At 37.5% G+C, this 26,262-nt stretch overlaps 1 protein-coding gene and 1 long non-coding RNA gene across 2 annotated transcripts in view; both read right to left on the bottom strand.

Moving 5' to 3' along the window:
* Nucleotides 1-26,262, bottom strand: part of CNTNAP2 (contactin associated protein 2) — a 2,292,243-nt gene that overhangs the window by 736,883 nt on the left and 1,529,098 nt on the right. The window lies entirely within an intron of this gene.
* Nucleotides 7,522-8,986, bottom strand: LOC134758880 (uncharacterized). Its single transcript, XR_010134553.1, has 2 exons — nt 8,533-8,986; nt 7,522-8,215 (listed from the first exon to the last, which is right to left on the bottom strand). It is a non-coding gene; the product is annotated as an uncharacterized lncRNA (long non-coding RNA).

Genomic DNA, 26,262 nt, shown 5'->3' with positions numbered 1-26,262 from the left:
AAAGTCCATGGCTGATATTTAGTGAACATGCCCTGGTATAGCCACAGCAGTTCAGGTATTGAAATACTTTTGTATAACTGGTAAACATCAATGGCTTAGGTTTCCTGAATCTACTCCGGGTGTACACTGGGGTAGATCTCACAAAAGTCCCCACATCTCAGAAACAGCCGGGGCCCCAATGTATTGCTTTAGCACTTCGGCCAGTGTTCATTCTGGTCCATGCCCAGGACATATTGTTGGCTGAATATTTTAAATACCATCTTCTCATATGTCTTGATAGCTTGATGAAAACTACCACCTCCAAGAAAAACAGATGATATTCTCATTGCTATTGTAGTGGCCCTTTAGAAGTACCATAGTTATTATAAAGGTGAAAAGTAGTCGCTATACTTTAAAGGAATTATAGTGGGACAAGTGCAGTACCATAGTGTCCAGGAACTTGATGATGGGAAAGTTTTCTCTCTATACCTCACACCCACTATTTCCTTACAGAAATGCTGCACATAGTCCCCTGAACCTGTGTGCACATTTTTTGTTTCTGATCTGTGCAAGTCTAATAAAATATCCATATTGCCCTTTGCTATTTGATGTTTGTAAAAGAGCTGAAATGGTAATTTGAGTGAAGGCACAGGTTACAGATCACAGTTTAAGGCAAGAAGGAATGGATGAAATTTGGAATCTGTAACCAGTGGAATTAAAAAAAAAAAGAAACTAAGATATTCAGAGTTGACCAATTTGAATAAGCACAGCTAAGAATGCATATTTTAAACATTTACTCTGGTTGATTTCACTTCTGTCCTTTTTTCAATCCTGATTTTAGATTTGGGGTTTATTTTTAAGGAGTTCTGTATCTATACATTATGATCCTGACATGATACTAGACTTCTTAAATCAACTAAGGCAAAGAGAAAATAACGATTACAAATAAATAATATAATTCCAAAGCAAGGTTCAGGAGAATTTGTTGAAGCAATGAGATTCTTTAGCTCCTGGAATGGGGTCAAGTGGGGGTTACTTATGAGGCACACCAAGAGATTTTTGTTGGTTCCTTAGTCTCAGACCAAAAATCAGGAGCCAAAAACCAAGTCAAGTCCAACTATCCAGGCAATAAACAACATATTGCCTATTTTTGTTGGTGAGAAAATAAACACACATTTACAACGTGGCCATATTTTTAGAAAACAGTCTCTTTTCTCTGAGTCTCCTTTTAATCTACTTCCTCAATCCATTTCTAAGAAAACTTTAGACACTTTTTTGTTCGTAATCCTTGTCAATGATTTGTTAGTTTGTGGAGAAGCCAAACCAATAAAAATCAAAATACAAGTGTTATTTAGATGATTGGCAGACTATTTCCTTAGTGTATCATATTATAGAAATGGATGTTCCTGAACCAAAACCATAAAAGATCTTTATTATATTTCTAAACACATTTATTTTCTTAATTATGTTTTTCAGAGAGCTTTTTCCTTAAATCTTTCAGATAATGGATTGCACTATAAGATGTCATCTTAAGTTATCACACTCATATATCACTCTGCTCTTCACAGTGAAACTGATAAAGACGGATAAGTCACCAGAGAAAGAATGACATGCTTTCATTAACAATAAACATACCACAGATTTCTTTTGAAGATTTCTCTAAGGTAAGTACAGTAGTTGAAAAGAGGTTTGAAATATAATTTTCAAGTATTTTGATTTAATTATGGTGAGGCTCAATGTGTAGCATCGTGTGGCCCTATGGTTTTCTGAAGAAAACTTTCAAATTTCTTTTAGTTTCTTCCAAAAGATCATTCAGCACATCTCTAATTTAGCTTTTTCCTCAGATTCACTTACACTTTGCAGATTAAAGTCATTCCCACTCCCACCTATAAGTAGTACATATATGTGTTTTTAATTGCTCTTTAAATTTCATAAACCAAAATAACATATGGTTGTTTACAAAGATTTAATTAGCACATTTACCTAAATATGTTTTCGTGGTTGTGAAGACAGTAAAATTAAAATGCAAATTATAATGTGTATATGAGAACTAAGGGAGAAGAATTTTAACCAAACTGCCTGCAGGCAAATGATTCCCCTTGCTGTTATCTTGCCATTTTTTGGACCTGTCCTGAATAAAAAACGCGGAATCCTTACCTGAAAGTTAGAAGTCTTCATTCTGTTGTCAGTTAAGACAGTATTAACAAAGCCAAGACCTTGAAAGACATATGATTAATATAGCAAATAATCAACTGGGAAATCAAGCACTTTAAAAATTAATGCCACAAAAGAAATCAATAACAAAGAGAAAAGCATTAGAAGGTTCAATTATTAGTAAAATAATCTTAGCACCATTCATATTTGGGGAGATCAGTCTCAAAAGACTTCTGGAGAAGATGCCTCTTCAAAACATTTTTCAAAGCCAGCTAAGAACATGGCCCTGGTATTGGGAAAAACTGCTGCAAGGAAATGAGGACTTTTGGATAGCTGAGTACTGATGAGCTAAACTGAAGGCTCATGTAACATCCTGGAAATGTATGTCTATAAAATAAGATTCAGGGCAAGATAGAAAGGAACTGCCAGTTAGTATGTAAAACTATGATTGGTTATCAAGTTTAGGTTATCAATTATTTGAAAAGACATACAATTATATATGCATTTATCAATTATATTATATACCCTAAACGATGATGAGGTTTAGAAAGGAGAGTGTGATATTGAGCAAAAAGAACAAAACTGGAAGCATCACACTCCCTGATTTCAAAATATACTACCTAGCTATAGTAACCAAAACATCACAACACTGGCATAAAAACAGACGTGTAGAACAATGGGACAAGATAGGAACTCCAGAAATAAATTTATGCACTTATAACTAATAATATTCAACAAAGGTAATATGAACACACCATGGAGAAAGGACAGTCTCTTCAATATATGGTGCTGTGCTGGGAAAACTGGATACCCACATACAGAATAATAAAATTAGATCCTTATCTCACACCATATATAAAAATCTGGTTAAAATGGATTAAAAGCTGAAATATAAGACCCCAAACTGTGAAACTCGTTGAAAAACCATAGAAAAAAAAAAGCTACATGACATTTTTCTGAGCAACGATTTTTAAAGCACAGGCGACAAAAGCAAAAACAGACAAATAGGATTGCATCAAAATAGAAAGCTGTTCTACAGCAAAGGAAACAATCAACAGAGTAAAGAGAAAACCTACAGAATGGGGGAAAATATTTGCAAACTGCACATCTGATAAGCGGTTTATATCCAAAATAAACAAGGAACTCAAACAACTCAATGGCAGAACAAACAAACAAAAACAAACAGCTCAATTTAAAAATGAGCCATGACTCTAAATTTCTCTAAAGAAGATATACAAAATGGTCAATAGCTATATGAAAAAATGCTCAACATCACTAATCATTAGGGAAAGACAAATTAAAACTACAATGTGACATGACCTCATACTTCTCAGAACGTCAAAAAGACAAAACAGAACAAGTGTTGGTGAGGATGTAAAGAAAGGAGAACCTTTGCCTGATGTTGGTGATAATGTAAACTAGCCAGTATTTAAAACAGTATGGAGGTTCCTACAAAAAAAAAATTAATGAAACAGAACTCTTAAGTGATCCAGCAATCTCACTACTGAGTATATATCCAAAGGAAATGAAATCTGTATGTCAAAGAGATATCTACATTCTCACGTTCGCTGCAGCATTATTCACAATAGCTGAGATGGAATCAATCTAAGTATCCATTGATGGGTGAACGGATAAAGAAAATGCTGTATGTATACACAGTGGAATACTATATTCAGCCATGAAAAAGAAGGAAATCTTGTTATTTGTGACAACATGGATGAACCTGGAGGACCTTATGTCAAGTGAAACAAACCAACCAAAGGAACAAAGACAAATACTGCATGATTGCCCTCATAATTGGAATCTTAAAAAGTTGATCTCATATAAGTAGAGAATAGAATGGTAGTTACCAGGGGCTGGGGTAGTTGGTGGATGGTGGTTGAGAAGATATTGGTCAAAGAATACGAAATTTCAATTAGATAGGAGGAAGTTAAAGACGTCTATCATACAACACAGAGACTATAGTTAGCCATATATTGTATTCTTAAACAATGCTAAGAGAATGAATGCAAAATATCCACAAAAATGATAACTATATGAGGCAGTGCATATGTTAGTTACCTAGACCTAGTCATTCCATAATGTATATAGACTTCAAAACAATATATTATATATAGTGAACGAATACAATTTTGTTTGTCAATTAGAAAATAAATATATTACTAAATAAAATAGAGTTTGTGTTGCCATGGTTACTGTAACCCTAGCAGGTTTTAGGGAATTGTTGATAATAGTAGCTAACACTAAATGCTAACTGCTAAGTACTTCACATACATTTTTTTCCATTTAATTCTTACAATAATTCCATAAGAAAACATTCTTCATTTAGAACAAAATTAGTCATCATATGTTTATTTTCAATACAGATATGATTCATGTCACATTCTCTTTTGTAACTTCTGCTGCATAAAAGGAAAGAAGAACTCTATAGAAATTGAAGTCAATGGAATTACTCTAATTAGAAAAATAAAATCCATATAATCAATAAATTAACAATGGCCATTTATTGGCAAAGCAGGGAGCTAATTGCTTTATACATATTACCTTACAATGCACGCTATTATCTAATACAACATGTGTGAAGCTAGTATCATCACAATTATTAAAATATCATTATTTTTAAAAGGGGGAAACTTGTGCTCTAAAGAATTATGGGCATGATCATATTTCCTCAATGTGAGTGGCAGATCCATGTTTTTCATTCAGTTTTGCCTAACTCCAAAGTCTGTTTTTCACATCTTGTAATACATTCACCTGAATCGCTCTAAAATACATGCCCAAACGCTAATCCCTGTGTGATGGTTAATTTTATGTGTCAACTTGATTGTGCTAAAGGATGCCTAGATAGCTAGTAAAACATCATTTCTGGATGTGTCTGTGAAGTGTTTCTAGAAGAGATTGGCATTTGAATCAGTACAGTGAGTAAAGAAGACCACCTCACCAATGTGGGAATCATCCAATCCATGGAGGGATTGAATTTAAAACAAGGTGGAGAAAGAATAAATTTCTTCTTTTTGAGTACCTGCCCTCAGATATCAGCACTCATGATTTTCAGGCCTTTAGAGTTGAACCAGGATCGACACTAGTGGTCTCCCATAAGGGTCATTTAGATATCCCGTTGGTTCTGTTTCTCTGGGGAACCCTGACTAATATACCTTAGCACCTGGAAATGTGATCTTATTCGGAAATTGACAAGTTGGATTTTTGCAGATATATTTAAGTTAAGGATCTCAAAATTAATCATCCTGGATTTGGGTGGGCCCTAAGTCAAGTGACTGGTGTTCTTATAAGATAAAGGAGATTTGATTTGAGACACTGAATGGAAGACCTTGTGAAGACGGAGGCAGAGATTGGAGTGATACCACCAAAAGCCAATAAAAGCCTGGAGCCACCAGAATGTGGAAGAGGCAGGGAAGGATTTTTCCCTGGAGCCTTTGAAGGAGGTTTAGCCTTATGAATACCTTGATATCAAACTTCTGGCTTCTAGAACTGCTGAGAGAATAAATTTCTGTTGTTTTAAGACACAAAGTTTGTGGTGATTTGTTTTGGCAATCCTGGGAAACTAACACTTCCATGAATGAAGATCTAAGATAAACAGCTGATAGGAAAATGGAAAAAAAAAGAGCTGATCATGCATAATTTTTAGAAAGATATGCTGAAATAAAAAATAATTCAAGAACAAATTGAATGCTAAAAGAAAACTTTCAGTTATCAACTAAAGAGTCTCAACCTAAATAGTGAAAAATCTAACCTTACCTCTCTTGAGGAAAAAAATGTAACAACCTATAGTCTATATTGTAATAAGGAATAAATTTTATGGACAAGCTCCAACTACCAGTGTAAATTTCTTTGAATCTTATCATGATGAAGATAATCTCTTGATCTCTGTTGCATTTAAACAACGAAGTGAAATATGTTTTCTCAGATATTCTGCTTTCTAATATCTCCAAGCCTCAGCAAGGCACATCAAAATGCTACTTATATAAATAACTCTATAAATAATATTGTATTTTTATACGCTCATTTTTTACAATAGAATGAGAGCTTTCTTTATAAGGAAAAGCTCTAATACTATGTCTTTTCATTGCCTGCAGCTTTAAACATTTTCAGAGGCAGAAACTATAGTAATAGCAGTTTGCAAATGAAGTGGTTTGTAAATCTTAAACTGCAATTTTCTCCCAAACAAAACAACAACTAAAAAATATGCTCTCTAAGGAGAGATGAAACTGTAAAGCCTTTTATTTGGCATTCAGATGTTGCTGGATATGTTTTCAATAAAGAATATCCTCCCCTTAAATAGCACCTACATCTTTCCACCAAAATCTTTTCTTGTATATTGTCTGTCCACAACGGGAGTGAGGCTTAGTATTGCATGCTAGTTAGATGCATTATTCATTTCCTTTCTGCTTATATATTCCACAGTTTGAAATTTCCTCCAGAATTAAAAAAAGTAAATCGTCACGGTCATAGCTACAATGTGTCTCTTGTTTATTACACCTCTCCCAGACAGCCAGTGCATTTAATGATACACCATTTACATTTAATAGTATTCAGACATATTTGGCACATGTTTTATTATTTTTTCTTATAACGCTTGATTTTTTTAAAAAGCCCCACTGATTTTTGTACCATTTAACATGTATTGAAAATTATTTTTTAATTTGAAAGACATAAAGAAGTATAGGTAGCATTTGCTTCCTATATTTCAGAAAACTTTCTCTGATTTTTCAATGATTCATTTAAACTCCTATTATTGACAGAAAACACAGTCTCATTTCAGTTGGTCTGTGTCTCAAAATCTAATGTCCCCATCTACAGTCTTGGCCATTCTTCCCATTCACTCCCCAGAACTATGGTTAGTACCATCAGAGTGTTACCAACATCATCAGCAGCAGAGCATTTAATTTAGATTTCATCGGAGCTAAGTAAAGCAGACAGCTGAACAAGAGAGAACAGTACTTTCTCAATGGGGTAATAGAATAATGAGGTTTTTTTCTTATATAGCTAGAAAGCAGCATGCTATAGTGAAAGAGGATGAGCTTTAGATTTATTCCAACTTAATCTATACTGCTGATCTTCCCTCTCCGTGGATAATTACTTCACTATTCTGAGCCTCATTTTTTACTTAGCTGAAAAATAGGAATAAGGATGTTGCAAGGATGAAATAAAATAATGTATGTAATAGCACAGCGCTCAGAACATGAATGATAATCAGTTACATGGTAATTACCTCCAACTAACTCACGCACTTCCACAACTTTGTTTTTTCCTTCCAGACAATACCAACAACTGAACTGCAGCAGTGTGGCAGAGGAGCCAGTTGGCTCCATATATCATACCTCATGTAGAATTTACAGAATGAAAGAAATTTAAAGACAGGTCAAAGGCTTCATTTGATACCATTGCTCTTTATTGGCAAGTGTGTAGTAGAATCAAATCCATTGATTTATAGTCTGGAATAGGAATCTTCTAATTATGTTTCCAAATCATAAAAATGACTGTTAATAAAAAAAAAATCAAAAGCATGCTCCAGTAATGGTTGCTGTTCATTATTATGGCCAGGTATAGAACATACATCTGAAATGAAATACTTTTGATTTGGGGAATTCAGGATCAAACTTGGCTTTGGGTATCCTTGAATCCAGCTGCAATCAAATCAAAGCTTTGAGACGTTTTTGAAACGGAAGCAGCAACATTGTGAAAGATCAAATAAAAAAAAATCAGTGCAAATAAGAATGGTCTTGTGACTTTTTAGCCATGGTGGTACCTTGCATAACAGCAGGGTCCGCAGTGAATACACAGTACAAAAGCTGATGAAATGGCTCCCTGAAAGCAGGAAGGTAATGTTTTGAAGTCTGAAGAGCATCTAAAATGGGACATGTTTGACACCTACATTTCAACAGAGAAATATCCAGAGAAACAAAGTGGAGGCCCCCCTGGATCACTTTTGCAAAAGGTCTTTTACCAGCTTTAAGTCTCTCTGAAGGGTTTGTTGAGAATCCAGTCCAAAGTTTCCCAAGGAATTTTCTTCCTGGATTCCACTTCTGAAAGTATTCCCTGCCATGCTTTGCCACATGCCCTCCTAAAATAGATAAATAAAGGCTAGAATTTATAAGAAAGATAAGAGTTTAGCACAAAAGCCTCTAGTATTCTAATATTGGATCTAAAGCTTCTGATAATGGGTCATAAATGTCATTTTCTATAACTTTGCTTTTTTAAACAATTCAAATTTAGAAAGTTTAACATGGTATTTGTGGGCTACTTATATTTGAATGAGTAGATCATTTGTGGTAATTCTGATTAACTTTTGGCTATTAGGAACATGGCTAGAACTATACCTCCCTAAATTACAATTTTTTCCTATAGAAAAATCAGATTTGACATATCATCTCAACTTACACCATCTTGTCCAGGAGTACAGCACATCATAAAGCTAAGGATTGCCTTCAGTGATTTCATTCTGATGTTTTAAAGTACTTTTTTTTAGTCTCTTGACCATCCGAATCAGCATTTTTCTCAGACCAGCATCTGATTTTCTAACAAACTCTCTACAAAAAGGAGATACGGAATCCCTTAGGGCTTCCCTAATTTGGGAGAACATAACCTCTTTTTATAGTATCTTCACAATATCTACTAGAGTTAATGAACTGGAGATTGCATAAAGGGTACTGTAAGCAGGTATAGCCCATATCCTGGTTTAAATGCACCCTATTCCTCTTATTTTGGGGCCATCCCATTTGAATTAGCCTCCTTCCCTTTTGGAGCTCGATCACAGCCAGAGGAGCCAATTAGTGAGTGGAGGGCATGCACCTTGAGGTTGGAGTACTTGGGAGCCCCACAAGACATCTCTGGCCTTGAGCTTTATCATGTCACAGCAAATACTCATGTTCTATGTGCTATTAGCTGTTCCATGGAAACAATCTGGGGAACATTCTGTATTCCATCCCACTTTCAGGAAATTCAAAATTCTCATTATAAGGTCTAACAAAAATCTATCTAGTTATTTTGGCCAAAAAAATATTTCTTTTTCTCAGATAAACCTCACTGGACACCAGCTTTTCATGAGATATAATTTGAAAAATGGCGTTCTTGAGTCTGTGTCTATAGCTGAAGGACTAGTTTTCTCAGCGTTGTTCTGAGAGCTGCAGTGTTTTCAAGAAGCTCAGTTCAGCCTGTGTCCGGTCCTCCTCTACACTTTGTTATTGTCAGTGCACTTTACAAAGCACTAGCTCCACATGGAAGTGAAGCAGGATATTTCCCCGAGCCTTTCATGGAACTTGCAACCGGGTGCCTCATTTGCCCAGCTCACAGCCGTCAACTCCTTGCAGGAAAGAGCATGAAATGAACGGGGTGAGAACTGGAGTGCGCAAACACTGGAACCAACTGGCTGCTTCAGCGCAGGCAGGAGCCAGCTCCACTCACTCGGATCCGCTGTGCTCCACCACTCATGGGAAGGAGCACACGGGTAAGTGGAGGCAGGAGCCGAGAGCCAGTGCTTTTGGGCACCAGCAGGAGCAAACTTCATGCAGTCCCCGTGGCAGAATCTGGCATGAGGCCCATGACCCCTGAAGCTCCAGAGGGAGTGTTAACAGTGCTCTTTTAGCTCTGCCATCCGTGGATGGCTTGAGTGTTAACAGCTTAGTTGTCCCTCTGCCTACTCAGATGAGGTGGCTGCCCTCCAGCAAGGGCAAAGGGCAAGTGTGACAGCCTTTTTTATCCACACTAGTGGTACCCAGGCTCTTGCCTGGCATTCAGGAGAAATGAGGTCGTATGAACAACCTGAAGGATGGCAACTGTCGGGGATTTTATTGCCAATGGAAGTGGCTTTCAGTTGGAAGGTGAGCTGAAAAGCGAATGGAATGGGAAGGTAATCTTCCCCTGACGTCTGGCCATCTCTGGCCAGATTCTTCTCCAAAGTTATGCTGTCAAGCTCTCCCTCTGAAGTCAAGCCACTTCTCTCCAACATCCAGCCATAGTCTCTGATGTCCAGCTGCTTCACCTCTCTCTGCTGGTTGAGTATGAGGTTTTTATAGGCACAGGATGGGGCAGGGCCACAGATGGTTTTGGAAAAGGAAATATTTGAGCCAGAAACAGAGATGTAACTTCTCACTTTGGACTGTGTTCCCAGGCTTGAGGGTGGGGTTTTGTTGGGGATCCACCCTTTTCTGCCTAGAATTTCTCTGCCTCCTGTCCCTATCAGAAGGAGAACGTCCAGGGCATTCACATCCCTGGCGAATTGGAACACGGACCTCAGGTCTTCCCTTTATCACTGCTGCCATGTGTTCAGGATTAATGCAGGACTTAGACCACATGGACTCAAGAATCCAGAAATTTAAAAAACAAAAAGAAAACAGAAAATCCAGAATTACAGGAGACTGTTTCAGAGCTTTTCTCTGTATATTGTGGAACACATTACCCCACATATTTTACACATTGACATTTTCACTTTAGTCAGAAGCTATTAATAACAAAAGTTTCAATACATGAAAGAAAATAGAATATGAGAGCAGTAATGCCATCTCTAGAAGATGGGATCCAGGGAGAATCTAAGCTCCCCTATTTCTAGAAGAGCACAGAGAAAGCAGAACCATGGGTTACCTGCTCCTGCTGCTGCCTCACAAACAGATGACGGGTGTTAGTGAACTGTTTGTGCTTAGGATGGAAAACATAGTTTAGTTTATGGTAGCGAATAAATATTAGGGGGAAGTCCAAGCCTGATATGGTCATGATATGATAGCTGGAATAGCTGGAAGGATGGAGAAGACCAAGAGACGAGTCCAGGAGGCGGACAATGCTGGTGCCAATGGGAAACAAAAGAAGAGTGGAATTGAGCATGCACATGGGAGGCTGGGGCTTGCCCGGGCACCCAGAGCCCCTCCAGGATGGCTGGCTGGGAAGTGAATTGGAGTCATTGTTTCACTACCAGTAATGACTACCAATAAACTAGTGTCACAATGACCTAAATAAGAATTCCCACATCCAGCTTGGGTAAAAATGTAGGATGGTGGTAGCATATAGTTGGTCAGGGTACAATATTGTCTAACGGTAGTCTTCAAAAGCTGTAACAAAATACATAGTTTTTGACAGAAGAATTCCACTTTGGGACTTATTTTAAGAAAATTAATTAGGGACCTATGCAAAGATATGTTACAAGGCTGTTAATTTTAACATAGTAATATAGATTTTTGATGAAATATGATTTTCACATTAACATTTATGGGGCATAAGTGTATTTATTTGTTTTGAAAGTTTTATATTGCATTTTGTTATACGAAGTAACAAGATTTTGTGTAAAATCTTATTTTATGTCTAGTCATATGTCCCTTAACAATGGGGGTATGTTCTGAGAAATGCATCATTAGGTAATTTCATCTTTGTATGGACATCATAGAATGTACTTAAACCCAGATGGTATATCCTACTACACAGCTAGGCTATATGGTATAGCCTATTGCTCCTAGGTTATAAACCTGTACAGTGTGTTGCTGTACTGGATACCTTAGGCAACTGTAACACAATGGTAAGTGTTTGTATATCTAAACATAGAAAAATACAGTAAAAATTAATATAAAAGATAAAAAAAACACACCTATATAGGGCACTTAACAAAAATGGAGCTTGCAGGACTGGAAGTTGCTCTGAGTGAGTCAGTGAGTGGTGACAGGATGTGAACACCTAGAACATCACCGTACACTACTGTAGATGCCAGAAGCACTGGACACTTAGGCCACACTAAATATATAGAAAACTTTTCTCTTTCTTTGATAATTAACCTTAGCTTATTATAAATTTTTACTTTATAAATTTTAATTATTTTTTACTCTTTTATCACACTTAGCTTGAAACACAAACAGCCGTACAAAAATATTTTCTTTCTTTATATCCTTACCTTAAGATTTTAAAATATTTTTTCAATCTTTAATTTTTTATTTTTACTTTTTAAACTTTTTTGTTAAAAACTAAGACCCAAACACACACAGTAGCCTAGGCCTATAAAGGGTTAGGGTCACTACTGCTGTCTTCCACCTCTACCCCTTGTCCCACTGGGACGTTCTCAGGGGCACTGACACCCATGGAGCTGCCGACTACTGTGATAACAATGCCCGCTTCTGGAATAGCTCCTGAAGGACCTGCTTAAGGCTCTTTTTAAAGATGTGTCACTCTTTTCAGAAATATGTTTATGAAGTTTTGCTGGGTTTCTTTCTTTCTTTAATCATAGATTTTCTTATCAGTAGACAATGCACTATGAACATTCCTCTATGAACGAACGATTCAGTTTTGGGGTCCATGTTTTTAAACTTTTTAAGGAGTTTGTTGAGGTCTGTAAAAACTTCTAAACCTTTCACTGTGAATTTCCTTGGGGGGTTTTCCTTTTCTTCTCCTGCAGTTTCCTTTTCTGTTGCCTCTTCTTCAGCTATACGTTCTATTCCAACAACTCCTCATTAGTCAATTTCTCAAGAACCTCCAGGAGCTCCTTGATGTCATCCTCATCCACACCCACGTTCAAGTTGTCTGCCAGTTAAATCACCACCTTGTTGATTTTTCCAACCTGCTCATCCTGAGCAAATCTTTTGAAGTCATTGATGAACCTCTTGAGTATCTTCTTCCAGCTGCCATTTATACACTCCTTAGTGACACCACCCCAAGCCGAAGCAAGATTCTTGGTGCAGTCAGAGATGTTGTAATCCTTCCAGAATTGCATTGGTGTCTTTTTTTTTTTTTTTTTGCAGCAGCCTAGGTAAAGGTCCTTCTCAGGTAATAGGCCTTAAAAACTGCTTTAATGCCTTGATGCATTGGTTGAATCAAAGAGGTGGTGTTTGGAGGGAAAAACATTACTTTGATATTGGGATGGAGATCACCAATAAAAGGAGCATGTGTGGGACCATCACCAACAATAAGCAAATCCTGAAAGGTATGTTATTCTCCAATAGTACTTCTCATTTTGCTGGCATAGTAATTCAGAAGGGCGTCTTGGAAAGGAGCTGGGTCATCCATGACTTCTTATGGCTCCTCTAGTTTACCAGCAGTGTGTGTTTAGTGATGTGCTTGGAGACCCTGGGGTCGTCACTGTGCCATATCATTAAAAGTTTCTATTTGTAGCCTGCAACATTTCTCCAAAGTGAGATGGTTATTCTGTCCTTAAAAACCTGACATCCAGCATTGACTTGGCCCCCTTAGGGATAATAGTGCTTTAAGGCATTGGTTTCCAGAATACAGAGGTTTCCTTCATACTGAAGATTTGCTCTGACAAGTAATTCCCCCTCACAATCAACTTATCACTAATCAACTGAAAACTAGAGTTTTCAGAAATTCTTCAGCTGTCTTCACATCAGCACTTGCAGACTCACCACTTACTTTCACATAACGTAATGAAAAACAGTTCTTGAATCATTTAAACCCCCCAGAGCTAGCAGTAAATTCAACATTGTAGTTGGGTCCAGCCTTTTCTTTCAACATTGCGAACAAACTTCTTGCTTGGCTGTGATCATCATGGTGCTGGGAGGAATTCACTCCTGTGACTGGTCTTCATTCCAGGTCATTAGAAGTTTCTCCATATCTGATATAGGCTCTTCCTGAACTGTGGTTAGTCTCGTCGCCTTCAATGAAGAAGATCTTTTCAGCTTCCATCATTTTGTTCTCATTCTTCGAGATCATGGCTATGGCGGAATGGGACAGACCTGACTGGTGAGCAATAACCATTACTGATTTTCCATCTTTGTAGTTCTTAATCACTTTTAATTTAGCTTTCAGGTCAATCACAGGACAGGGCCTCTTTCTGACACATTAGCCATGAATTTTGATGATTAAGGACCGTGATGAATAAAACAATGTGTAATTAAATTAAGCACAAAGGAACATGATACAGTCAAGAGACACAGTAAACATGGGATGTATGAGGCTGCTGCTGGCATAACACTGAATACGGTTTTACAGCAAACCTAAAAAGAAGTACAAGGAATACACCTTAAAATAACAATTAAAGTATAGTATAGTAAATACATAAACCAGTAACATAGTTGATTTTCGTTATCAAGCATTATATACTGCTTGTAATTGTATGTGATATGCTTTTATATGACTGGAAGCACAGTGGGTTTGTTTACACCAGCATCACCACACACACATGAGTAATGTGGTGGGCTACAGCTACGACAGCTGGGACATCACTAGGTGTTAAGAATTTTTCAGTTCCATTGTAGTCTCCTGAGACCACCGTCACATGTGTGCCTTGTAGTTGACCGACATGTTGTTATGCAGCACATGACTGTACTTGAAAGCACAAACAAATGAAAGGTCTAACCGACTAACGCTGGAAATGTTATTAGTCTTCTTTAGGTAGTATATTTTGGGTGATTTTTTGATATCTCATTTCTGATTGTTTTGCTAAAGGTAATATTTCTCTTTTGTCTGAGTTTTCTGCTTTTGTCCTACAGCTAAAATAAATTAGTTACTTTAAGGAAAAATAAGGTCTATAAAAAGAGGTAGTGTTATGACATACTCATGAGAATGGCTCAAATGATACACATACACTATTAAGTGTTGACAAGCATACAGAGTAATGAGAACTCTAATATTCTCATCCTCTGCTGATAGTGATGTAAACTGTTAGAATACACAAAGACATGGAATCAACCTAAATGCCCATCAATAATAGACTGAATAAGGAAAATGTGGTACGTATACACCATGGAATACTATGCAGCCATACAAAAGAATGAGGTCATGTCCTCTGTAGGAACATGAATGGAGCTGGAGGCCATTATTCTTAGCAAACTAACACAGGAACAGAAAACCAAATACTGCATGTTCTCACTTATAAGTGGGAGCTAAATGATGTGAACACATGGACACACAGAGGGAAACAACACACACTGGGGCCTTTCAGAGGGTGGAGGATGGGAGGAGGGAGACGATCAGGAAAAATAAATAATGGGTACTAGGGTGATGAAATACCTGGGTGATGAAATAATCTGTACAACAAACCCATGGCACAAGTTACCTATGTAACAAACCTCTGCCCTTGTATCCCTAAACTTAAAATAGAAGTTTAAAAATAAGAGGAAGGAAAAGAATATATATTCACCAAAAGACATATTCAAGAATGTTTCTAGTGGCAGTATTTGAATTTCTTCCAAACTAGAAGCAACCCAAATATCCATCTACGGTAAAATAGGAGACAAGTTGTAATATACTCACATACACAGTAATGAGAATGAACTATACTATCTTCTGCATAGATGAATCTGTCAAATTTAATATTAAGCAAAACAGGCTAGACACAAAACAGTATATCTAATACTCTTAAATTAAGAGTTAAACTTCATAAACAGGAAAATACACCTATAGTTTCAGAAGTCAGAATAGTGGTTACTTGGCGGGGTAGGTTTCAGAAAGGCTTATAAGGGGTTCACTGGGGCACAGGTAAAAATTTGGTCTGGATTTTGGTTATGCAGTGGCATCTACTTTGTGAAAAGCAATCAAACTTTGCATCTACAACTCTTACACATACCTCTGTAAATATTATACTTTAATCATTGTGACTTTGTGAAAATAATTGGTTTCAGGTTGGAGATAGGAGCTAGAACTATGGGCCACCTGGCACGTACTGTATGGGAGAGAGGTAAATAACTTACAAGGGCATTGCAGCGTACTGATTAAGAGCAGTGGGTTTAGAGCCAGATAAAACTAGATTAGATTCCCTGTTTTCTTGCTTCTAGCCACGTAGCAAGAGGAAGAGTGAGAGAGGAGGCCAGATACAGGCAGGGCCAGACCATGAAAGACCCTGCAAAGTCAAGATAAGGATTTTGGTTTTCACTGTGTGGTGGGAAGCCATTTCTATTTACAGAGTAGTTTCAAAGAGATTTCCTAGGAATAAAAGAAGAAAAGGAACTGTACTGGACTGATAGAGAAGAACAACAACAATAACATCTCCGAATGCTTCGTTTTGGCTGCTGCAAAATAAGCAGCCAAATGTGCTTATTTTGAAGGCGAAAAAAAGGCTGAACTGAATTCCTAGGATAAGTCTCAAAATTGTGGCAGAAAAACCAAAAGAATGCAAGGAGAGCAAGACTCCACAATCTTGAGGCAGATTTTTGAGACAGATTTTTCTCTTTATGTAAGAGCTTGCATACCTCACAGCAGCTTTAGAAGTAGGTGAAATGTTATTTGGGGCTACGAGGAAACAGCGTTCTCTTCTTCACTCTTCCTGTTAGCCAGAGATGAAACAAACAAACCACCACCAACAAAAACTCTTAATTCTTAGGGGCGAGATGAACAATTTAATCCATCTGTCTTGACTATACGTTCTATCACTTTTTAATACAAATACAAAAACAGGATTAGAATCCTGATAGTCACACTGGGAGAACTGAGAGAAAACCAGTATCTGCTGTTTAAGCCATCTAGTCTATGGTACTTAGTGATGGAAGCCATAACAAAATAATGGACTAGTTGACATGAAAAATTTCTATTAATTTAGTACTCTGTTAATGTCTTGTGGTTAAACACGTTTTACTACACAGAAAATTGAACTTTGTTTTTATTTTCCAGAGAGCTTAACAAAGTGACTTACACAAAGTACATATTCAGCAAATGTTGGTACAAAGAATTAATGAGTTATAGAATGGATAAATAAGTAAATAAATGAACAATTCCACATTTAGAAATTAAAGGGCTTTAAAAGCTAAATATTAGGTGGTGGATATATTAATTTGCTTGACTACAGTAATTATTTCACTATGTATGTATATATGAAAACATCATGTTCTATACCTTAAATATATACAATAAAAATTCATTCATTTACACAAAAGCTAAACTGCATTTGTAGTAATAATTGCAAACAGTATGCAAACTGGTAATTTCAGGATACTACTTCGTGAGGAAAGATAACTGAAAACAATTTGCTACAGGCAGAAATTGTTTGGCCACGTTGCTTTTAGCAAGTAAGATGTCCATATGGAATCTGAAGAAAATCAAGAACTAGGTCTTTCATCATAGATAATGTCATCTCTTATGTGAAGAGAAGTCATAAACTCTGTTCTTTGACCAATTCTACTTATCCAAAGAGGAAACAAGTTTTGGTGTTCTGATTTTTAGATTACATCACGCTCTTCACAGTCAATTCCTTAAACCAATGGGAGTTCATTTATCTTTTTCTAACAACTTTGCAAGGACAGGGTTACATACAGAGCCACATGCAAGGACCTTTAAAACAGAAACATTCAGCTGGGCACGGTGGCTCACGCCTGTAATCCCAGCACGTTGGGAGGCCAAGGCGGGTGGATCACGAGGTCAAGGGTTCAAGACCAGCCTGGCCAAAATGGTGAAACCCAGTCCCTACGAAAATTACAAAAATTAGCCGGGCGTGGTTGTGGGTGCCTGTAATCCCAGCTACTCAGGAGGCTGAGGCAGGAGAATCACTTGAACCCGGGAAGTGGAGGTTGCAGTGAGCCGAGAACGCGCCACTGCACTCCAGCCTGGGCGACAGAGCGAGACTCCGTCTCAAAAACAAACAAACAAACAAACCAGAAACATCCAGTGAGACAAAAAAAAATCACACTCTAAAACTAGTAACTTTCTCTTTTCTGCAAACTAAAATATGTCATAGAACTTTTAAGAAATACAATAAAAAAATTGGAGTTATATTCAAATCAATGTAGTCTGTTGGCTTTCGTTGGTTGTATTAATTTGCTAGATAGTTTGAGATGATCAAATGGCAGAGGCCAATAGCTAGCCTGTAGAGATGTTACTGAAATTTTCCAGACCACCCCACCTTTCTAATTTAATAAGTGTACTAGCCCAAAGGAATGGAAGACATAGAAATAATGAACTATTAAGCTAGCAAGTTATCTCCAATAGGAATAATTCCTACAACCAAATTCTTAAGGTAAGAAGTGTTCATCACTCACTCGCACCCATACAAGAATACCATCTGCTACCTGATGGTATCACTTGTCTCTTTGCAAAAAGAAGCCTTTAGGGATGGGAGGCCTGATGTTCTAGTCTAATTATAAGTTAGATAATTATATCTTGCTTAGCTACATTTCCCAAGTAGTTTTATCTGAATTTCCTGCCTAACCCCTACACCTTAATTTTATTTCCTACTCTAACTCTTGCCAAGAGCTGCGATGCACTGTTAATCAGCTCCTTGATTTGGTAGCAGATGTAGGGACTGTGCCATCCCATCATAGTCTAAACGATTCCTGAATACATTGGGACATTGCCCTTCAGGCTGTGATAGAGATGGAGAACCTGGAACATGGTTTGTAAAGGGCAAAGGATCCTTGAGGTGGAGAGGGTACTTACTGGGCAAAGTGTGTAATGTTGCATCTACATTATGTCAGATCTGGAGGGTTTGTGTTTTTGATTAATATGTGTGCCATCTTGGTATTATAGGAAATAAGTTAAAAAGTGGTATTAAATGTTCTAAGAAAGGAGTGATTAGCCTTTCTTGCAAACCTTACAGAAAACCAAGACTCAGAGGTATCTCCTGAGAGTTTAGGATGATAGACTACTTAAGGAGAGGTCCTTGGTAATTTTATTAGAGACAAAGGAAGGGCAAATGGCTTTGATGACTGCAATCTAACTCAAAGTTTCTACTAGGTAGGGCTATGTCATGGTGCAGGCTGTAGAATAGCTAGTGCTTATATCAAGAAGCAATGGGCCAGGCGCCGTGGCTCACGCCTATAATCCCAGCACTTTGGGAGGCCGAGGTGGGCAGATCACGAGGTCAGGAGTTCAAGAAGAGCCTGACCAACATGGTGAAACCCCGTCTCTACTAAAAATACAAAAATTAGCCAGCCGTAGTGGCACACACCTGTAATCCCAGCTACTTAGGAGGCTGTGGCAGGAGACTCACTTGAACCCGGCAGGCAGAGGTCGTAGTGAGCCGAGGTCACGCCACTGCACTCCAGCCTGGGTGACAGAGCAAGACTCCGTCTAAAAAAAAAAAAAAGAAGAAGAAGAAGAAGCAATTAGCAGAGAAAAGAACTGAATTTGGAAATCAGAACAGAGGAATTTTCTCCAAAGCCTTGTCGAGGCATACAACAGGTACTACTGAAATACCACTACTAAAGTGTACTACCCATGAGTTCAGTGAAGGTTCTTTAGACAGCACAGACTGTGGCTCAAAGAGGGAGCTGAGCTTCACTGGATTGGGCTAAACACTTCATTAGCCAAATTTGAGTTTCAGAAATAAAAATGCACTGCTTAAAATTAAAATTCAAGAATTTTAGAAAAGAAGAATTACAAAAAAAAAATGACATGGCATTCTCTAAAAAGTACACCAAATATTCGATGGAAATATTTGGATTTTTGAGACAAAATAAAACACTGAAGTTAGGGGCTGGGTTAACTGGAGGATTATATCTACTACATGGCTGGAAGAGGAGGGAAGTGCATATTATAGGTAAAGGGCCCAGGAAAGATAGGTACATCATGGAGAAATAGGTTTTCAATAGCCATAGGCAGGACAGCAGCCCCTTGCAAACAGAAGTCTGGGTATAAGTAATTGTATCTTAATGTGTGTGTTTGTTGGGTTGGTGGGTGTGCAATAGGGGGGCATGAGAATTCTGACAGAGGAAGAGTATGCTGTGATTTCATCTGCCCCATATCCCCATATCTCCCTTAACAAAGACCTCAACAAAATATATTTTTAGGGCCAATATTTAGGCATAATGTGATTTCAGAGGCTAACCAGTCTCCTACCATCTTACTTCTCTTTAAGCAAAGGCTGTTTAAAATGTCTTTAGTAGAAGATTAAATCTTTAATAGGCCTTGTCTTTAACTGGCCTTAAGGGACCAGGTCTTATTTTTTAACCTCTCATAGAAGTTAGCTTAGTGCCTTAAAGAGAGCAGATGATCAATATGCACCAGTTCAGAGAATGAATGACTGAATGGCCGATTTCAAAATGGAATATGAAGGGTATTAAATGCAAAACCATACGCACGAGGTGATGTCACTAGACTTAAATGTTTTTATACTAAAATTTAGTTAGAAAACAAATCCAATGCATCTGGTGTCAGAGTCTTTCTGGCCTATTATAGGGAAGAATTTAAAGCAAGACAAGGGAGCACTGGGTCTCCTGTGAAATTGGGAAGGTTGAGGAAGAAGGGAAAGATATGTAGACCTTGGGCTAAGAGTAATCTGAAAATCAGAGTGCCAAAATCTTTTTCTCTATGGATAAGTGGAGTTGCTCAGAAAACTGTAGGAAGAAACGGTTGTAGGAAGCAGCAGGAAGAGAAGGTTCTACATTGAAAGGAAAAGGGTACAAAGGAATACATTGAAAAAGTCAGTCTTCTCTGAACAATCTTGTTAAGAGTTAGCTTTATTTATCAAAACAGTTTGTGTCTACATTAAAGCTGTTTTTAGGAGTTTGTCTTGTGTTGAGCAAAATGGCATAACTCACATCACCACTGCTTTGCACAGCTCTTAAATAGATATGCATATTTTTCACACGAGTGGCATAGCTATAAAGAATCTAAATCCCAATGTAATAATTAAGTATCAGTTTGCATTCTGAGGACATCCAGGTGGGCTTTTGAGAGAACTAATGAATCAGAGGATAGGAAATTATTATGAATATTTGCAAACACTGAGAAAATATTTATGCTTTGTTGTTTTCCACCTCATTTCAGTTTCTTTGTTATTCTTTCAAAACAATCTCTTAGGGGAAAAAGGCAGTATGCAAATACAGCATCGAGTGATGTTTTATGTTACATCACCTCATTAGGCAACATCCTGTAAGGTTTCAGGAGTTCTTCAAAATAAAATCTATTCTGTTTTCTTCTTCTCCTTCCCAGGGGTAAATCTACTGTCAATATTAAACAAATTTAATATATGTGGCTATAAATTAATTGTATTTCTCTCTAGTCACTCCCATTTGTATTTCTTCTCTCTTATCTTCCTTTGTATTATTATATGATAGCTTTCCAGTAGAACTCCATGCAACACACACGGCTTGATTTTAGTATTTTTAACAATAATGCACAGATAGATAATAAGGTTTATCCACCCCAGTGGTTTCCTCTATCTTGGTAGTATTTATTATCACAATAGTTTCCAGGGAGAAAATGGTTTAATATGTCGTAAGACGTTTTTGCTGAGCAAGTGTTTCTATATCTTCACAGTCAATTTCAAATTGAAATCTCTAATATGAAGAAAATGATCAAAATATCTATAAAAGCTACCAAGAAATAAAGTACTCCATCTGCATATTCCATTTGATCTCCATGGGGAGCAAAATTTCAAGTTTCCTGACAATGAATTCCAACATCTCAATCATCATCATTTTTCCCCTTCTTAGAACTGAGAAAAGATTGAGGATTTAGTTATATAGAGGCCACATCTTCTGAGTCCACCCAGATTTTCCTTTCCTTTGTCTTTTCTACTCTTTGGAAAGGAAATTCAGTTATCTGTGTGCCATAATATAGTGTTAAAAAACTTTTTGCCACAGAGATGTAGGATTGGAAAACATTTAAGAAATCATCTCTGTTGTCCTACATTGTCAGTGCTGGGTTGAGGGGGGCCTCCCTGAAGAGTTTCAAAAATAAGATTGTGCCTTGTGAGTTAAACTAAAATATCAACACTCAGTGGAAAGATGGGAACGAAATTACCACAAAGAGAACTAAATAGCTCCCAGGCCAGGAAGACCCCACTGTAGCCTGATTGAATACATTAACAGAACTATAGAAAAAACAAAGGGTCAGTGGGAAGCTGGAGGGGAAAGGACAGTGAACAAGATCAAGTTTGTGCATAGCCATCGGCAGCCTAGGAGAAAGGGCTCCACAGTCCAAAGATGACCTGTTACCCTGAACTTGCAATCCTATCATTTACTCCTCTTGTTCCAATTCCAAGCCCAAGAAGCAAGCATCTGATTTTAATTTGGCTTCCCATCTGGTAGCCCTGCAGGGGTAGATTTGGCGGGGTAGAGAACAGAAGTGTCCAATCCTCTCAGCAATACACTTTTTTCATTACAAATTAATACAATGGCATCCTAGTTTACAATTTGGCTCTCCATATACCTTACCCACACAGTGTGGTGGCCAGACTCTCCTCTCCCTTTAGCAGTCAGTCTTCTTGTTTTAAGTTAATTTAATGGCATTTTGATTATAGATTTCAATCTCACAGACTGTGATTATGCTTGTGATTGAATTAGATAGAGTCTGTGGATAAGTCAAGTTTTGCCAAAAGAATCTGACTTGGGTTTGTGGAAAACTCATTAAGGTAATGTCGGCTACCTTAAGAGACAGCGTTGGAAACTTCACCTCATATAATTTCAGCTACTAGAATTTGAGGCAGCAAGTCAAGTTTCTTTTCCTTTCAGTGAAACTTCTAAACCCGATACACAGGCAAATATTTCATCTACACTATGCTAAGAAGTTGCTTCAGATAAAATCTCTGCTAAATCCTTTCTAATACAAGTGAAGGCCAATGTCTTCATTAATCTACTTTCTCATTAAAAATAACATTTTCAAGGCAGTTAACATTATTTTTTAAGGGCTTGTTTTATATACCTTTATCCTACATATATAACCCCAATTATATTTTTCCTCCTCAAATTATTCATTCTTTTTTCTATTCCTCTGAATCATGCCTGCACATATTTGATATATCTTACCGGAATTGCTTTGTTTCTATATTAAGGTGAAACTAGAAACAGGATAACAGCAATGTTGAATTGATGGAAAAAAACAGTTCTTAAAAATATTGGTTACATATTTCCACAACATTCTCACCTCAGATCATTTTTTTAAATTTACATTTAGTCTATGTTACCTTAGATCTTTATCTCCCATATTTCACCGAAGCTAACCCCCTCCCATTGAATTTGTATCTGCTCTTGGTAAATTACTCTGGTTTCAGCTGTATGACATTACACTTCATTTTTATTTTTTTCTGCCTCTGTCACTTTTAATCTTGGATTCACTTGTAGTTAATTTAGTGATTGACAGTCAATTTTAGTTACCTACAGCCTGATTATTCTCCCCACATGTTATTTTCAAATTTAATGGCAAACACCTATAGCATATAAGTAATCTGATTTGTTTGCATTTCAAATAAGCTCTGTGTATTGTTATTTTCAAGAAGTCTGCCCCACATAGTATAGAAGTTCATCAGAGCTAAATGTCTCACTTCAGGGACATTTTGAGTAGCAGAATTGTGCTTGAGTAGTTTCTTTTTGAAACCACGAGTGTGTGTTTGTGAGCGTGTGTGTGTTATTTATATATTTAAACCATACACAGACATATCATGTTATGTTCCCACACAGAGACATAGGCACTGATACATCCTCCGCTGGGTGACTTCAGATATACACAGGCATTCTCATTTCATTGTGCTTCACAGATCATATGCTTTATTATAAATTGAGGGCTTGTGGCAACCCTGCTTCGAGTAAATCTATTGGCATCAGGTTTTTTTGTTGTTGTTTGTTTGTTTTTTCAATGGCATGCTCTCGCTTTGTGTCTCTCTGTCACACTCTGGTAATTCTTTCAAAATTTAAAATTTTTCATTATTATTACATCTGTTATGGTGATCTGTGATCAGTGATCTTTGACATTACTATTGTCATTGTTTTGGAGTGCCATTAACTGTGCCCATAGAAGATGACAAACTTAATTGATAATTATGTGAGTTCTGACTGCTCTACTGACCAGCTGACCCCTCATCTTTTGCCTTCTCCTCAGGCCTTCTTATTCCTTGAGACAAAATAATATTGAAATTAGGCCTGTTCATAACCATAAGATGGCCTCTAAGTATTCGAGTGAAAGAAAGTCACACATCGCTCAATTTAAATCAAAAGCTAGACATCATTAAGCTTAGTGAGGAAGACATGTCGAAAGCCAAGATAGTCTGGAAGCTAACCCTCTTGCACCAAACAGCTAGCAAAGTTGTGAATGCAAAGAAAAAGTTCTCAAAGGCAATTGAAAGTGCTCCTCCAGTGAACAGATGAAAGACAGAAAAGTGAAACAGCTTTATTGCCGATATGGAGAAAGTTTTAGTGGTCTGCATAGAACCAACCACAACATTCCCTTAAGCCATAGCCTAATCCAGAGCAAGGCCCTAACTCTCTTCAATTACATGAAGGCTCAGAAAGGTGAGAAGTCTGCAGAAGAAAAATTTGAAGCTACCAGAGGTTGGTTCATGAGATTTAGGAAAGAAGCCTTCTTCGTAATGTGAGAGTGCAAAGTGAAACAGCAAATGCTGATATAGAAGCTACAGCAAGTTACCTAGAAGTTCTAGCTAAGGTAATTGATGAAGGTGGCTATACTAAACAACAGATTTTCAATCTAGATGAAACATCTTTCTATTGGAAGAGGATGGCATCTAGGACACTCACAGCTGAAGAGGAAAAGTGAATGCTTGGCTTCAAACCTTCAAAGGACAGCCCCTTATTAGGGGCTAATGCAGCGGGTTACTTGAAGATGAAGCCAGTGCTCATTTACTTTTGCAAAAATCCTAGGATCCTTAAGAGTTCTGTTAACTCTACACTGCCTGTGCTCTAGAAATGGAACAACAAAGCTTGGAGGACAGCACATCTGTTTACAACTTTTACAGGTTTACTGAATACTTTAAGCCCATTGAGAGTTACTGCCCAGAAAAAAAAATAAATATTCCTTTCAAAATATTACTGCTCATTGACAATGCACCTGGTTAGGCAAGAGCCCTCATGGAGATGAACAAGATTAATGTTTTTTCATGCCTGCTAATACAACATGAATTCTATTGCCCATGGACAAAGGAGTAATTTTGACTTTCAAGTTATATTATTTAAAAAATAGGCTGGGCGCGGTGGCTCACGCCTGTAATCCCAGCACTTTGGGAGGCCAAGATGGGCGGATCACCTGAGGTCAGGAGTTCGAGACCAGCATGGCAAACACGATAAAACCCCATCTCTAATAAAAATACAAACATTAGCTGAGCGTGGTGGCATGTGTCTGTAATCCCAGCTACTCAGGAGGCTGAGGCAGGAGAATTGCTTGAATCCAGGAGGCGGAGGATGCAGTGAGCCAAGATTGCGCCACTGCACTCCAGCCTGGGTGACAGAGTGAGACTCTGCCTTGAAAAAAGAAAAAAAGAAAAAGAAATATGGGCCAGGCATGGTAGCTCACGTCTGTAATCCCAGCACTTTGGGAGGCCCAGGCGGGTGGATCACCTGAGGTCAGAAGAGATCAGCCTGGCCAACATGGTGAAACCCTGTCTCTACTAAAAATACAAAAATTAGCCGGGCATGGTGACGGGCACCTGTAATCCCAGCTATTTGGGAGGCTGAGGCAGCAGAATTGCTTGATCCTGGGAGGTGGAGGTTGCAGCAGTGAGCCAAGATCACACCACTGCACTCCAGCCTGGGCGACAGAGTGAGACTCAGTCTCAAAAGAAAAAAAAAAAAAACAAAAAAGAAATATATTTTGCTAGGCTATAGCTGCCATGGATAGTGATTTCTTTGATGGATCTGAGTAAACTACATTGAAAACCTCCTGGTAAGGATTTGCCATCCTAGAAGCCATTAAAAACATTCATGGGAGGAAATCAACGTATTAGCATTAAAAGGAGTTTGAAAGAAGTTGATTCCAAACATCATGAGTGAGTTTGAGAGGTTCAAAACTTCAGCGGAGCAAGTCACTGCAAATGTAATAGAAATAACAAAAGAATTAGCATTAGAAATGGAGTCTGAGGATGTAATTGAATTGCTGCAATCTCATGATAAAACATTAATGGATGAGTTGTTTCTTATGGCTAAACAAAGAAAGTGGTTTATTCCCAGATTGGAAGGAAAAAGAATAAGAAATTGCTCAGGGATAGAAGGAGGAGACAAATCATTGCCATTGATTATCTTATAACTTCATCATCAGGTTTAGAATATATTTTTGGATATTGCTAACACCTATATTTAAACAATTATTTTAGAACATTCCGATGCCAAAAAAGTATATTATAATTTTTTACTATATTAATCTACCTTTTGGCCATCTTTTATTAGTTTGGATAACATTTGTCTAGTTATTCCAAAATTCAAGTCATTTGTGAAAATCTTTGAGACCTATGTAGCATAACCAGCATTTAGGAGGTACACACTTTTTCTCGGCTTTGGTTGATACCATTTCATTAAGATTTCTTATATTTAC

The sequence above is a fragment of the Gorilla gorilla genome, chromosome 6 (genome assembly GCF_029281585.2).
Source record: "Gorilla gorilla gorilla isolate KB3781 chromosome 6, NHGRI_mGorGor1-v2.1_pri, whole genome shotgun sequence".
Lineage (NCBI taxonomy): Eukaryota > Metazoa > Chordata > Mammalia > Primates > Hominidae > Gorilla > Gorilla gorilla.
The sequence above is the reverse complement of the archived record's forward strand: the minus strand, read 5'-3'. Positions and strand labels throughout refer to the sequence as shown.